This window comes from Anolis carolinensis, chromosome 2 (assembly GCF_035594765.1).
Source record: "Anolis carolinensis isolate JA03-04 chromosome 2, rAnoCar3.1.pri, whole genome shotgun sequence".
NCBI classification, from domain to species: domain Eukaryota; kingdom Metazoa; phylum Chordata; class Lepidosauria; order Squamata; family Dactyloidae; genus Anolis; species Anolis carolinensis.
In genome coordinates, this window is record NC_085842.1 from 205,981,217 (window position 1) to 205,994,951 (window position 13,735).

General features: G+C 39.6%; 1 long non-coding RNA gene across 2 annotated transcripts in view; it reads right to left on the reverse strand.

The window, feature by feature from the left end:
* The window catches only part of LOC134296499 (uncharacterized), a 39,810-nt gene that overhangs the window by 9,746 nt on the left and 16,329 nt on the right, over window positions 1-13,735 (reverse strand). The window contains exons 2-3 of one of the 2 annotated variants that reach the window (XR_010003274.1): window positions 3,856-3,936; window positions 2,134-2,338 (exon numbers count right to left, since the gene is read on the reverse strand). This is a non-coding gene — a long non-coding RNA (uncharacterized LOC134296499). The remainder of the gene's footprint in view (window positions 1-2,133; window positions 2,339-3,855; window positions 3,937-13,735) is intronic. The other variant, XR_010003275.1, reaches the window with a different exon arrangement.

A 13,735-nucleotide genomic window follows, 5' to 3' on the forward strand; every position in this document is an offset into this window, starting at 1 on the left:
AATTAAAATATAATAAATACAGTTAAATTACATTTAAAACTCACCACCCTCCAGTTCTACCCTCCTTTTTGGTGCTGTAAATTCAACAGCGACAGCTTCCATGCCATTTTCTGCACATGATCTAGTCTAACATTAACATTTAATCAATGAGTTAATTCATAGTAACTAGCCAAATTAAACAATTCAATAGGAATTGCAAGGGAATTAAGTTTCCTTTTCTAACATTTAGCTTTGTCACATTAATTTTCAAACCTAAAGTTTCACAATCAGGTCACAGGGGCTGACCCCAATGATGACATTAAGCATTATTGATTAAACATCAATCATACTTACTCATATATACAGAGAGAGAAAGAGACAGGGAGATTGAAGGATAAAAGAAAAATCATAGCTAATGGGGATTTTGCAAGATCCAGCTTCTCTTCCAGGATCTTAAAAAGGGAAAAGAGAATGGGATGGTGGGTGGGAAGAATATAGCAGCACCTTTAAGACAAACAGATTTTATTTTAGCATGGGTTTTTGTGAATATAAGCCCACTTCTTCAGATCAGTACAGAGTGATAGCAGGATCTCAAAATATACAGTATATTTACATACATAGATGTGAAGTAGGAGTAGGATGGAATGTAATAGGAATCAGAAAGGTGCAAATCAAGTCCCTTGCCATAAACTTTCAAAGGGTTGCATGAGGTGATCAAGATCTTTCAGATCTTTACCAGTGGTGAGTTTGTGTTGAGGTGTGGAAACAATAAATAATAAATCATATTAATACATTCTAACCTTTATTGAGAGAATTCTCTTTGTCGCATATGCAGTAACAAAGATTTTTATATCAATGCATGTAGTGTGTGCCATGAAGCCATTGTCTTTGTTCATACCCCTGCTAATGGATTGGAATTTGTAAGTATAATTCATCGGTTTCTCTTTTTAGTTCTTCTTTGTAATTTGCTTGTTCAAATTCTAGGGTAGAGGCTTAGGGTCTTTTATTTATGATGGGACTTTTATTTATTTTATTTATTGTTGTATTCCAACCAGAGGGAAATGGCATAGATACAAGGTTAGGTACCATAATAATAGTCATCATCATCATTACTGATATCCTACATTGCCTCCACAGATATGAATGAGTAATTAAGTAATGTCTTCTGGTCCATACACACAACCCACCTTCAAACCTAGGCCTTTTCTACACTGCCATATAATCCAGATTATCAAAGCAGATAATCCACATTATCTACTTTGAACTGGATTGCATGAATCTACACTGCCAGATAATCCAGTTCAAAGCAAATAATCTGGATTGTATATGGAAGTGTAGAAGGGGTCCTACTTTAAGAGCCAACAGCCCATTGAAGTATTGGAGCTCTATTCAGAAGAGTGAGTAAGATGACATTTCTGCCCCCCTCCTGATAATAAGGAAGAATGTGACAAGGAATTAAGATAAATATTAGACTTCTGATTGTTGCAGAATAGCTGGCACACAAGAGGAAGCTGAAATGTTAATCAGTGGCCAAGTACATCATTCAGAGCAACTGCCAGATGTTAAGATAGATTGGTGGAGATTTACAATTGTGGCCATAATGTCATAATTGTGAATATGTTCAGGCCTTCCATCATGTCAGTGAACCTTCCAACTCTGACTCCCTTCCCACAAACTTTCCATTCATCTTCCTCTTTCCCAGGGGTAGCAGCTTCTATTCCCCTGAACTAGAAATGAATTCAAGATACTCAGTCGCTGTGGTCTTCTTTCCCTACCCTACGACAATCCATCCATATAATAAAACATACTTAAATAACACTACCTCAAATTATCTCATCTCCAGCATAGTGGCTCTTCCCTTGTTTTGCTATTGTTTCGCGCCACAATCAGCCTAGAGCCCAGCATCAGTCTCTACTCATATCATTCCCAATCTCCAAACTTCCCATATGTCATTTTCTTTGCCTGTTTCCAACTACCATGCCAGGTAAGCCATCCATCACAGCCTACATATTGTTCTTATTTCCACCAGTGTCCCCTTTTCCAAACTTTAGGAAAGTGTCTGTCTCTCCCTGCCCACCCAATTCTCCATGAACAACATTGCAGTAACAACTAACTTGGAAAACAGGTTCCAGATTACTGTTTAACATCACTCACTTGATCTCCTGTGCTGGATTGCCATCTCATTCCAACTCGAGGGACATATGCATTTGCAGAGTCTCCACTCAGAATTTCCTGAAGTTGTCTGTGGCATGCAGGCAGAACTTGGTAAGCATTTAAATGTATCAACTCATCTGGGTGGTAAGAGGTTTGTAGTTTTCTTCTATCCAGTGGGGACATCTTTCTAACAGGAGTTTTAGTTCTGGAAATAAACAATTTTCATTTAGTAAACAATTTCAAATCACAGTGAGACCAGAGAAATGAAAGGAGATGTATTGTCTTTGGCCCTGGCACCAACAAGGGGGTATAGGTCATTGGATGTTACATCCTCCAGCTAAGGCTTGAACTAAGGCTGGATCTATACTGCCATATAATGCAGTTCAATTCAGTTATGCTGCATTATATGGGTCTACACCACTGGTTCTCAACCTGTGGGCTGTGGCCCAGCAGTGGGCCAGGAGAACGAAAATCTGGTCCATGAACCTCCTTCCTCTTTATTTTATTTTATTTTATTTTATTTATTTCTGTTCCTTTCCACAGAGCAGACCATTGCATTGGATAGACCACCTCAACTCTAGATTATTAAATATGGTTTTCTGTGGGTGAGCAGATTGTGACTATTGGTTGGCATATGTTCTGTATCAGAAACTAGAGCTGATGTGGTCTATCCAATGCAATTTTCTGAATCAGCACCCAAAATAACCAAACCAGATCTAAAGTTGACCAAAAACTGATTCGTAACCCTTTTGGCACTAATGTTGGAGAATGGTCCCTGGTCAAAGTGGGCCCTGGTGAAACGGTCAAGTGGGCCCTGGTTAAAAAAAGGTTGGGAATCACTGTCTACACTGACTGTATAATTCAAAATGCAAAACTGCATTTTGTGGCAGCTCAGGAACCTATTTGACATGGAGAGTAAGCACTACCAGAATACTTACACTGGAGTCTATAATTTCCCTAGGAATACCTGCTATACCTTTCCAACCTATTAGTGGCTATGTTATTCAGTGTCAACTGGATGCTGTCCAGCAGCCACTGTACAGTCTGGAAGAAATTGTACTTGGTTGTATTGAACACCTCCTTGTGTAATGTCAGGGGGGAAAGTATTTACATTGATGTAAACCCATTTGATGCAAGTACAAAGGAGATTTTGAATGTGATCATGCAATAGAAACTTCATAGCAAGAAAGAAAACAGTCAGGTCCTGTCCCATGAGAGGAAAAGTTGCAGGGGAGCCTATTCCCCCACCCTGGTAACAGTACTCTGTTGTTTGATAAGATTTAGTGGCTTCCAGAATTTATGCCTGCATTTAATTGCTTTCTTTTCACCTCTCCTTACAATTTTAATTTTATTTCACATCTGTGAAACTGTGAGACTGTGAGCAAAGAATATTATATCTCTGAATCTGTGATGATTTTATGATTTTTAATATATATGTAAAGGATTAAATACATATAGATGAATAACAATAGCAGTTGGAGACTGCACTGCTGTTCTCAGACCTCTAGAAGTTGCCTACACCTCACCCACCCTGAAACACACACACTATTACACACTGAGATCTGATACCTACGTGTCTATCTTAATTATGATATATTTATTTGGCTTTTGCTAACCGAATGCATGTAAGTTGCATTTGCTCTGGCTTTGTTTCCATTTCTCAAAAAATACGCAACCTTTTCTTCTCTGACTGTAACCATGGTTCAAATTAGACACACTTACTTTGATTTGTTGCTGTTATGCATTAAGATGCAAATGCAGTAGAGGAGACGCATGAATTGATTTCACTTTTAATTGTTCTGTCTTTTGTGGGAGATATAATGTTCTCTGATTATTATTTTTTACATTCATAACTTATAATAATCAAATTCTGGAAGGAACTGATAAGACAAAGGAGATGAGACATTAGCTGCTGCATGCATATCAATTACAAGTAGCTGACTTTGCAGGCTCAAAAGCATCCATATTTGCTGAAGGCATTTCCCTCTTTTTAAACTGGCATTAATCAAATTAAGAAGGCGAGACATTTGTATTTATAACCAATCTAACTATAAGTGAGAGATGAGTAGAATGAAACAAGAAAGGAAATCTGGTTTGCTGCGAGTTTTCCAGGCTGTATGGCCATGTTCCAGAAGCATTATCTCCTGACATTTCACTCACACCTCATAGGTTGTGAGAACGCCTGTCATAGATGTTGGTGAAATGTCAGGAGAGAATGCTTCTGGAACATGGCCATACACCCTGAAAAACTCACAGCAACCCAATGATTCCGGCCATGAAATCCTTCGACAACAGAAAGGGAATAATCTGTGATCATTCTGGGGAAAGTAGATCGAACCAAAAAAGGTGTAATTGTTCAGTGATGATCTTGCAAAAAACTCTGCCAAAGAAAATGTCCTAACTTTCATCAAAAAAATAAGTGTTAATCAAAAAGAGGATTGATTAGATAAGGAAAGAAACAAAGAGGGATACTTCAATCCTCTAGGACAAAAGAAACCAATTCCAAAACAGTATTTTATAAAGTATCCTTTGCATTTATCTATATTTTAATTGATATTACTATACTTCAAACATTTCAGAAAATAGATGAGAGAACCTACTTTAATAATAGCAGCTGCAGGAACTTGAGACACTGTTGCACGAAGCCGGTAGTGCATTTTGAAGCTCCCTAGCCATGCAAATCTGGCTGCAAATCCCTAACTTCCCACTCTTGTCTAATTGGCTTCCATTTTTAAAAATCAAATAACTGCAGCTTTCCAGGTAATTCTAGACACTGGTGGTGATTTCCCTTCATAATTAAGAGTTTCCTCTCTGTTTGCAAGTCCATTTTGGAAAACTTCCAGGTTTTGCATCACTAAACAAGGTATACCTCCCCCTTGCAGAATACACAAAACAGGGAAAGGTTTGCAATTGCAAAATGCATCTTTATTTTTTATTAATATTTTAAGTGTTTATAGTGACAGTGCTTGTGCACTTGGAAACGGTAGAAGTAATTAACTGTGAAGTGCCAGTCTTACTAGATTCTGAACTCCCTCAGCTGCACAATTCTTCTGAGGGGGATTAAACAGGAGGAAAACATGGATGAAGACAGGCAATACATGGGTTTGGAAGGATTGAGCCCCAGCAGATGTATGTGCAATATATTCACTCCTAGATGTTCTTATAACTAGCCTGGCTGACATGTTTTGAATAAATTTCCAAACTTGGTACAAATGTAGCCCAATGTAAAGTGCATTGCAGAAGTCCAACCTTGAGGTTAGCATTACCATCTTTAGGTCGTACCATTTTAGAAAGGGGCACAGCTGGTATATCAGCTGAAGCTGGTAATAAGCACTCCTGACCATGGCATCTATCTGAGCTAGCATTTAATGAGACGCATCTAGGATTCAGTTTCATCTTAATCCTTAGTAGTGACTATTAAAGGTCAGCAACAACAACAATAGGAATAGAATAGTAGAAAGTGATGGTGGTTGTATTATTATTGTCGCTATTGTTATTTATATAAGAGTTTGCATTCAATATGTTGCACTGATGCAGCTGAATTTTGACTTTTAATAGGGCTGGTAATTCAACATTTTAGGGTTAGTGCCATTTTCTGGGTCTGTCTTAATGTGGATTCAAAGTCATAAGTAGTGACACTGAACCAGAAGTCGATAGGGCACAGATATCTATACCAAATGCTATAAGAATGGTATATACCATTCTTATAGCACTGAGCCAGAAGTACCCACTTTTCTATCTAGACTTGCATTTGTTTTTCTCTCACAGCAATTCATAAGATCTGAGCAAGCAGCCAGGAGCCCACTACACTTTAACCTCAGTTTCTTACTTGGAGCAAATTACAAGTGGTTTTTCAGTCTTCATATCCAGCAACAATGCTCTCAATGAGCAGAAAGTAGACCTCTTTGCATTCTTGGAATGTAAAATCATCTACTCCTTAATCTGCATACTGAGACAGCCGCTCTAGGGTTATGCAAATTCATGAAGCAGATGGTTGCGGCTGAGCTGCTGCAAATAACAAAGCAAAGGATGAAGTGGAACATTCTGAAACTGGCACTGTCAGGGGAATGCCTTTGTTTGAATTTCATATTTTGAAACTGATAGACAACAGTGTCTCGCACGTTCCACAGGTAGGATTAGGCAGCATGTCGAGTGATTATGGAAAGAGAAGCAAGACTGGGAAATTACTTTCCTATTGAAGATTATTTTGATTATTTCCTAGAATGTCAAAGTGGGTATGGGCGTCAGCAAACTGATGACAGAGGAGATGGGGAAATGAGCCGTTATTTTAGTTGGGCTACAAATTGGGCAGTATTGGCTAGACACCTTAAGATCTATGGTAGATTTGCAGCACAGAGGCCAAGGTCATTCTGGCCCCATCTACATTGCCATATAAATGCAGTTTCTGAATCCAGATTATCTGCTTTGAACTGGATTATATGGCAGACTCATATAATCCAGCTCAAAGCAGATAATCAGGATTCAAAAACTGAATTACATGGCACTGTAGATCCAGTCTCTGTCTAATTCAAATGCCAAGTTCAAAGTTTATTGATATAAGACGGGGAACCCATTGAATTGCTTCACTTCCAGTAAATGTGAATGTAGTAGCTGGACCCCATAGCACACTGGTGAAACTGGAGAGCTATCCAGCAAACCAAGAGAGTAGCTGTAAAGGAAGCTCCGCAAAGCCCAGGAACCAGGCTGAAGATTCAAGGTGATGAACAGGAGGAGCTGTGCACCAGCAATAGTCAGAATACAAAGGTGTCATTTATTTTTCAAATCAATGATGGGAATCTGAACTTCAGACCAAGGCCAAGAATGAGGAGATTTCCCATTGCCCAATGGACCCACAGTTTTCTAAACAGGGTTTCAGTTCAACCATGTTGCTGTCTGTTTCTGGAGCATGGGTGCAATTTATTTATTTCGTGTCAAAAGCATTGTACATTTCAAATAATGGAAATAAAAATAAAATTTAAAAAGAAAAAAGAAAAAAAGAAATCACAAGCAACTAAATAGTTTTGGACCAAAAGCGGGCGACAGCAACCGCATTGTCTGTAGCTTTAAACAACTCCTCCTCCGTACATGAGGCAGGGCATTGTGGGCAAGCATACATATGCTGAGTTGTTTGTTCAGCTCCACAGTCACACAAGGTGGAGGATTCCTCCAGGTAGTGCCACCTTGCCAAGTTGTCTTTTGATCTGCCCACTCCACTTCTGAGTCTGTTCAGGGACTTCCAAGTTGCCCATTCTTGGTTTGCCCCTGGGGGAAGACCCTCTTGGGGGGCCATCCAGTTAGAATTGCCAGGTTTAGCTGCCCAGAGGGACACCCTTGCTGTTGCTGGAGGAACATCAAGAGGAGTGGTGGTTCTCATGAAGCCCTTCCTTGATTTGATGGGTGCAATGACCAAGGCTCTAGAAATTGCAGGGAGTGACTGTAGTGGATGAGATGGGGCACTTCCTAAGATGACAGACTTATGGGGTTCTTCAGAGTATGCCTAATTCCCTATGGTTCTCAATATGTATTAATCCTGATGGTGATATCCTCTTCTTTTAAAAAAACAACAACTAAAACATTCAGACTAGGCATTACATTACTGCCTACACTTTCATTTCTATTTTTCAATTAGCACTGAGCATACTATTATTTTAAAACCTATTCCTCATTAGACATTAAGGACCTCATCTCATTGAGGCCGGGAAGTGTCTTATCCTCATTTCTCTGTGTTGCTGGCACACTGCCAGCATGGAGTCTCCCGGGGCCCATCAGATGACACAGGGCTACTTCCGGTGGGGCTCCGTTGGGCTCTGTGCCAGCACCATGCTGGCAATGCAGAGAAATAATGCAGCGTACACCTGATTCCTTATAGGAGAAGCTGGGGAGGAAGCAATGGAAAGCAGGGGACAGCAAAGAAATGCCTTGGGAAGGGATCCCACAACCAATGATGGTAAGGGAATGCAGCATGACACCGGAGAAATTATACTATTTAGCCGGTATTGCACCACCTGACATCCGTAGGGAAGTAGCAGCCTGTAATGAAAGGAACAAGGCATTGACATCTCCAGCCCATCTTCTGTTTGAATATCAGACAGCAAGCTAATACCTTAAATTAAGAAATAGCTTCCTAAGATCTACAGATACACTCGCAGGAATGCCTCAGCAAGCGAGAGTCCAAAAAGCGGGAGGTTAAAACCCAGAACCTCAATCCATGGCTGATATCAGAAGAGAAACTCCCTCTGAGGAACACAGAAGACTGGACAACTTGGAAGGAGCTAAACAGACTGCGTTTTGGTACCATGAGATGCAGAGCTAATCTTAAAAAATGGGGCTACAAAGTGGAATCCACGATATGTGAGTGCAGAGAGGAGCAGACCACAGAATACCTGCTACAGTGTGGGCTGAGCCACATGAACAGTGGAGGACCTTCTCACAGTTACACCAGAGGCACTCCAAGTGGCCAGCTTCTGGTCAAAGGAAATTTAGTATAATGCCAAGTCTTTAACTGTTTGTGTGTTTTTTAAATACATTATAACTGTAACCTCAGTTCGCTTCTGACACAATAAATAAATAAAATAGCATGACACTGTCCCACAGTTTCCCCCACTGTCCGCTGGCTTCTCGAGCTCAATATGATGAGGTCCTTAATGGAAGAGAGGGTGGCTTGCTTAGGATTTGTTTCAAAGATGTTGTGATTTTGTACATCTGACCCTAAGATTCCTTTCATCATTCTGATACCATTTCTCAGTGATCCCATTTGGGCCCCATTTCCCTCAACAATACTAGAGGAAGGAGTAGGTATTTTTTAAAAATTTAGCACTTGCTTTCTCTTGTGGTACACGTGTGCTCATTATGCTGGGTTTTTTTTCTAAACAGACATCCCTCTCTACAAAATGCAAATGGGAAAAGATTGTGAAAAAAATCTGTGCACCCATCTGCCCACAAACCTTGATGATATCTGTATATAAGGTTTTTAGACATCTCAGGGAGTAGTCAGAAAAAAGATAAAAATGACAACCAGTCCAGTCTGCCGAAAAATTACTTCCTGGGCCATATATGGCATCTGGTAATTGATGGTTACTTTCACTGCCTTGGACACTCAGCCACAACTTCAACCAATATGACTGTGGCTGGACACATTCTATCACATAGAAATGAACATTAATTAAAGACCAGATGCCAGGATTCTGAAGCCAAGGCATGTGTGAGCACCAGGTGTGATGCAGTGTTGACTGACTGCTGATCTCCTGGGCCCCATGGGCATGCCACTGACATTAGCTCCAGGCGCAGGCAAACATGTAAGTGCTCATTAGCTCTTTGGGGCTCATCTAATACTGCTCTCCAATTTCTTCCTAGCTGTCTATGTCAATGAAGAAACAAGGAGCTCCAAGAGAGAGCCAGTAAAATAGACAACTTATATATACTGTGTAAAAGATGTGGTTATTTAACCTGGTAATTAAGTTTTCTCAAGTTTTCCCATCATATGCATAAGTAGGCAGCTGTTATGGTAGTGTCAGTACTTTTGATAAGCTTCTTTTTTACGACTCCCAGATTTTTTCAATTTGCATGCTGGTTGGGAGATTCTGGAAACAATAATCCAAAATACAAAAATATACCAAGCTCTGGGTGTAGTGAACAGAACATAGGTTCTGAACATTCATAATCAAATGTTTAAAATTAATGTTATATAGAGAATTAAACATGCAGGCATTTGGTGGAATGGTTTACAATTCAGTAACCATGACACAAAAGACATAAATAACTAGTAATGTGGAGATTTGATATGATCAAAATGACTAATTTATAAAAGGGTCCAAGAAACTTCAGGACAATGGAATATCTGAGCTTACCCTTCTTCAGTTCCAGACATCATGAAGGTGAAAAGATCACCACTGTTTTAAGGCCTTTGGAGAAACCTGAAGACTAATTATGATGTAATGTTTTATGTTTTCATTCTCCATGGAAGGGAAAAGTGGTTGAGTGAGCCATTATGGCATGACCACAATCTATGTGAATGTCTGGTTCAATAGAAGTAAAGTATTGTACCTTCATATTTTCCAGATGACTTCAGTAGATTATGGAAATTTGTGGTCTCTGTCACTATTGAAACGGAGATCATGAAAGGTAGCTCTGATCATCAGTTTATTTTAATTAAAGCATTTGTATGGCACTTTCCATTGCTCAGACTACACTGTATATACACAATGATACAGCTATTATTATTCCATGGCAACATGCAACACAATCTTGAGATTGGCTGTTTAAGAAAAGGTTCTCAGAACTCAACCAGAGAGCTTTTTTAGTGCCTCGTCTAACAAAAAAAAAACCCTACAGGATACAATAGGATGGAACCTTGGCAGTAAAAAGTGGAATAATAGCACTACAATTGTATAGTGCATATAGATCCAAAGTATCTTGCTTGCAGTAAGCTATTTTGTAATTTAACGACCTTTGAATTTTGACTCTCCTTTCTCATGGCTTTAACAACAACAACAACAACAACTTTATTTTTATACCCCGCCCCATCTCCCGAAGGGACTCGGGGTGGCTTACATGGGGCCATGCCCAGGCCCCATGTAATTATCCATTACAGTTTAGAAACAAACTATAAAGAGCACGTTGAGATGCAAGACAAAAACAAGAGAGAAAACATCCTCCATATAAATGCCTAACTTGAGTTAGCCCAACATGTTTCTAAAAGATCCCCCCTTGTACAAAGTAAGAATATGTCTATACATTTATATTGCCACTTTGAATAATGTTTAACATGCCTAGAGCACAGACAGAGTGCTCTCTTACAACATTGCTTCTCAGATTATTTGATGTGAGGGAATAGTTTAATTTTCCAGTGTGCCAGAGACTGGCACCATATTTATAACTATAGGTGACAATGGTTTCTGAAACTTGTTGTCACCTAATGGCTAATGGACTGGCACCATTTAGGGACCACCAATCTTACCCAGGACAGTCAGACAAACTACCTTTATGATTATGTTTAGTCAGCATAGGACATGGAAATGAAAAACTTAATTTTGTTTCTATATCAAATATTTTTAAAAGCTTTAGATGGTAAGACTCACTACTCACAGATTGTTGTATCCCAGAGCTAAATAAGACCATAAGACACCACGCCAGCTGAATATTATTGGCAAGCAGTTTATTGAAGAATATATATAAAAGCCAAGCAATAAAAAGGATTAAAAGGTAAAGTCTAAAAAAGTTTCTTCAAAACATCAGCAGTGGTCCATCACTTCCAAGGGACAGGAATAAAACACAAGACCCAAGGTTGTAAAATACAAAAACACAAGGCAGAGTAAATCCCAAAAAACAAGGTATGAACTTGGTAAACTGGAACCAGGAGAGAATACACTTGGATTCAAAGAGCAAAACTTGGCATATCAGGAACCATGAAGCAAAATCCATATAGGAAACTTAAGAGCATGAACTGGCATGACTCACTTGAAGCACCAACATTGGCCCCGATGAAGTAACAGGCTTTTCCCTTTGCCTTAATAAACCTCCTCTCCTGAAAAATATACATTCCGTTTCACTTTCTCAGCAGATAATTTATCTGCTCTTTTTTTCTCGAAGACAAACTGACTGACCAAGGAGCTGGGAACTCTCTCTCTACTTACAAAAGTCTTGCCTCCTATCTGCCAGCTCATTAACTTCTCCAGTTGTATCTGTATCTGAAGAATCTCCCTCAGAAAAGTGGCCCCTTTCAGGAATTTGGCCTTGAGGCTCCATTCTCTGTTCTCCAGAAACCTCTAGCAATAAGGCAAGCCTGTCAAGACCATCATCCCCATTGCAATCAGACACAGGCCCGGGCCCAGAAACCTGATTGACATCAGTCACTAACACAGGTAACACAGGCTGAACTTTTCAGATCTTGACTTTTCTAAACAAAATTAAAGGTCCATTTCAGATCATTGCCATGACCTAAAAATAACACAAGGCCCCAGTATCAAAAACAGATGCACTGAGTATATCAACTTGGCATTGCAAAAATCCTTTTTTTTCCAAAGATAAGAAAAATGATTAAGAAATCAGGGAATGTGATTTTGTTGTCAATATATAATTTTACATAAGTTTCCCCTTTGGCAAATTTTGAAATGCACATTTGGCTCTTGGATCTCAAGCATTATAAGGTTTGCATTGGCATTTCATTGAGTAAAGGCTGGGGCGGAAAGAAAATGACTTGGCAAAGATTATATGCAGAATCCTAACCAGAAATGAGGCCTGAATTTTTTTTAAAATGACTCGAATAGCAATTCTCACATCCTTAGCACCTATATATTCCAAGTAGAATTGGAAGAAAATCTAGAAAATATCACACTTCCCTTCTTTACATATCTTACAGCATTTGATGAAAATATGAGCCTATGCAAATGTAACCCCATTTGTATTTCTCGTAAATGGATTACTGTCTGAGTTTCTTGCCACTCTATTATGCATTGCTGTAGGCTCAGTGCATATGCTGAGTTCATTTAATCTGCAAAAGCATTTTATAAAACGTATTGGTACACAGGCAGATGATGGTTCCTGTGTCATTAGAAGAGCAAATCCGCTGTGGGCTTTAACCCAGATTTTATGGGAGCTGTCCAGGGTTCTGATACCAAAATTGATTCAACATCTCAGGGCCCTTTGAGACAGGCCCTATATCCCAGGATCTGATCCCAGGATTTCTGCTTTAAACTGGATTATATGAGTCTACACTGCCAGATAATCTGGGATAAACAGAAATCCCAGATCCTGGGATATAGGACCTGTCTTGAAGGGCGCTCTGATAGCTCCTTTAAAGTTCAGACTAAAACCTGGAACAGTTTCATCATCCTATAGGAGTCATGAACTGAGTAGGTATGGAATGAACTGAATTGTAAGAGTAACAATTTCCAAAGAATATTGAATAGCACATGCAATCCTGCATTTTCTCCCTGAGAACAAAGCTCCACTATGCTTAATGGAATTTTCTCCCATTAGCTAGTTAGGTATAACAGTGTGAACAACCTTCAGTACCCATTATCCCCTAGCTGAACTTGCTGACCAAAAGGTCAGTGGTTCAAATCTAGAGAGCGGGGTGGGCTCCCACTATTAACCTCAGCTTCTGCCAACCTAAAAATTCAAAAACATGCAAATATGAGTAGATCAATAGGTACTGCTCTGGCAGGAAGGTAACAGCACTCCATGAAGTCATGCCGGCCACATGAGCTTGGAGGTGTCTACGGACAATACTGGCTCTTTGGCTTAGAAATGAAGATGAGCACCAACCCCCAGAGTCGGACATGGCTAGACTTAATGTCAGGGGGAAACCTTAACCTATGCTCATGGGAAAGTACAGACACTACAGAGTACAGAGACTATGTTTCTTTGTAAGAATTTGGTGTCACTCATGCCTATGTGAAAGGTTCCCTGAAGGCAAAGCACTTGCAAACCACCAGATAAATGTAAATAATGTTGGGCAAGTGCTCTAGCATTTGGAGCATGAGAGCACTTAAATCCAGAATGACCTGTGTAAGTTCAGCAGCCATTGCCTCCAAAGCAAACACAGAGAGAACAAAAACACGTTTGTATTCTTGCTGTCTTCAAGGTCTCTGGCCTGGTTCCA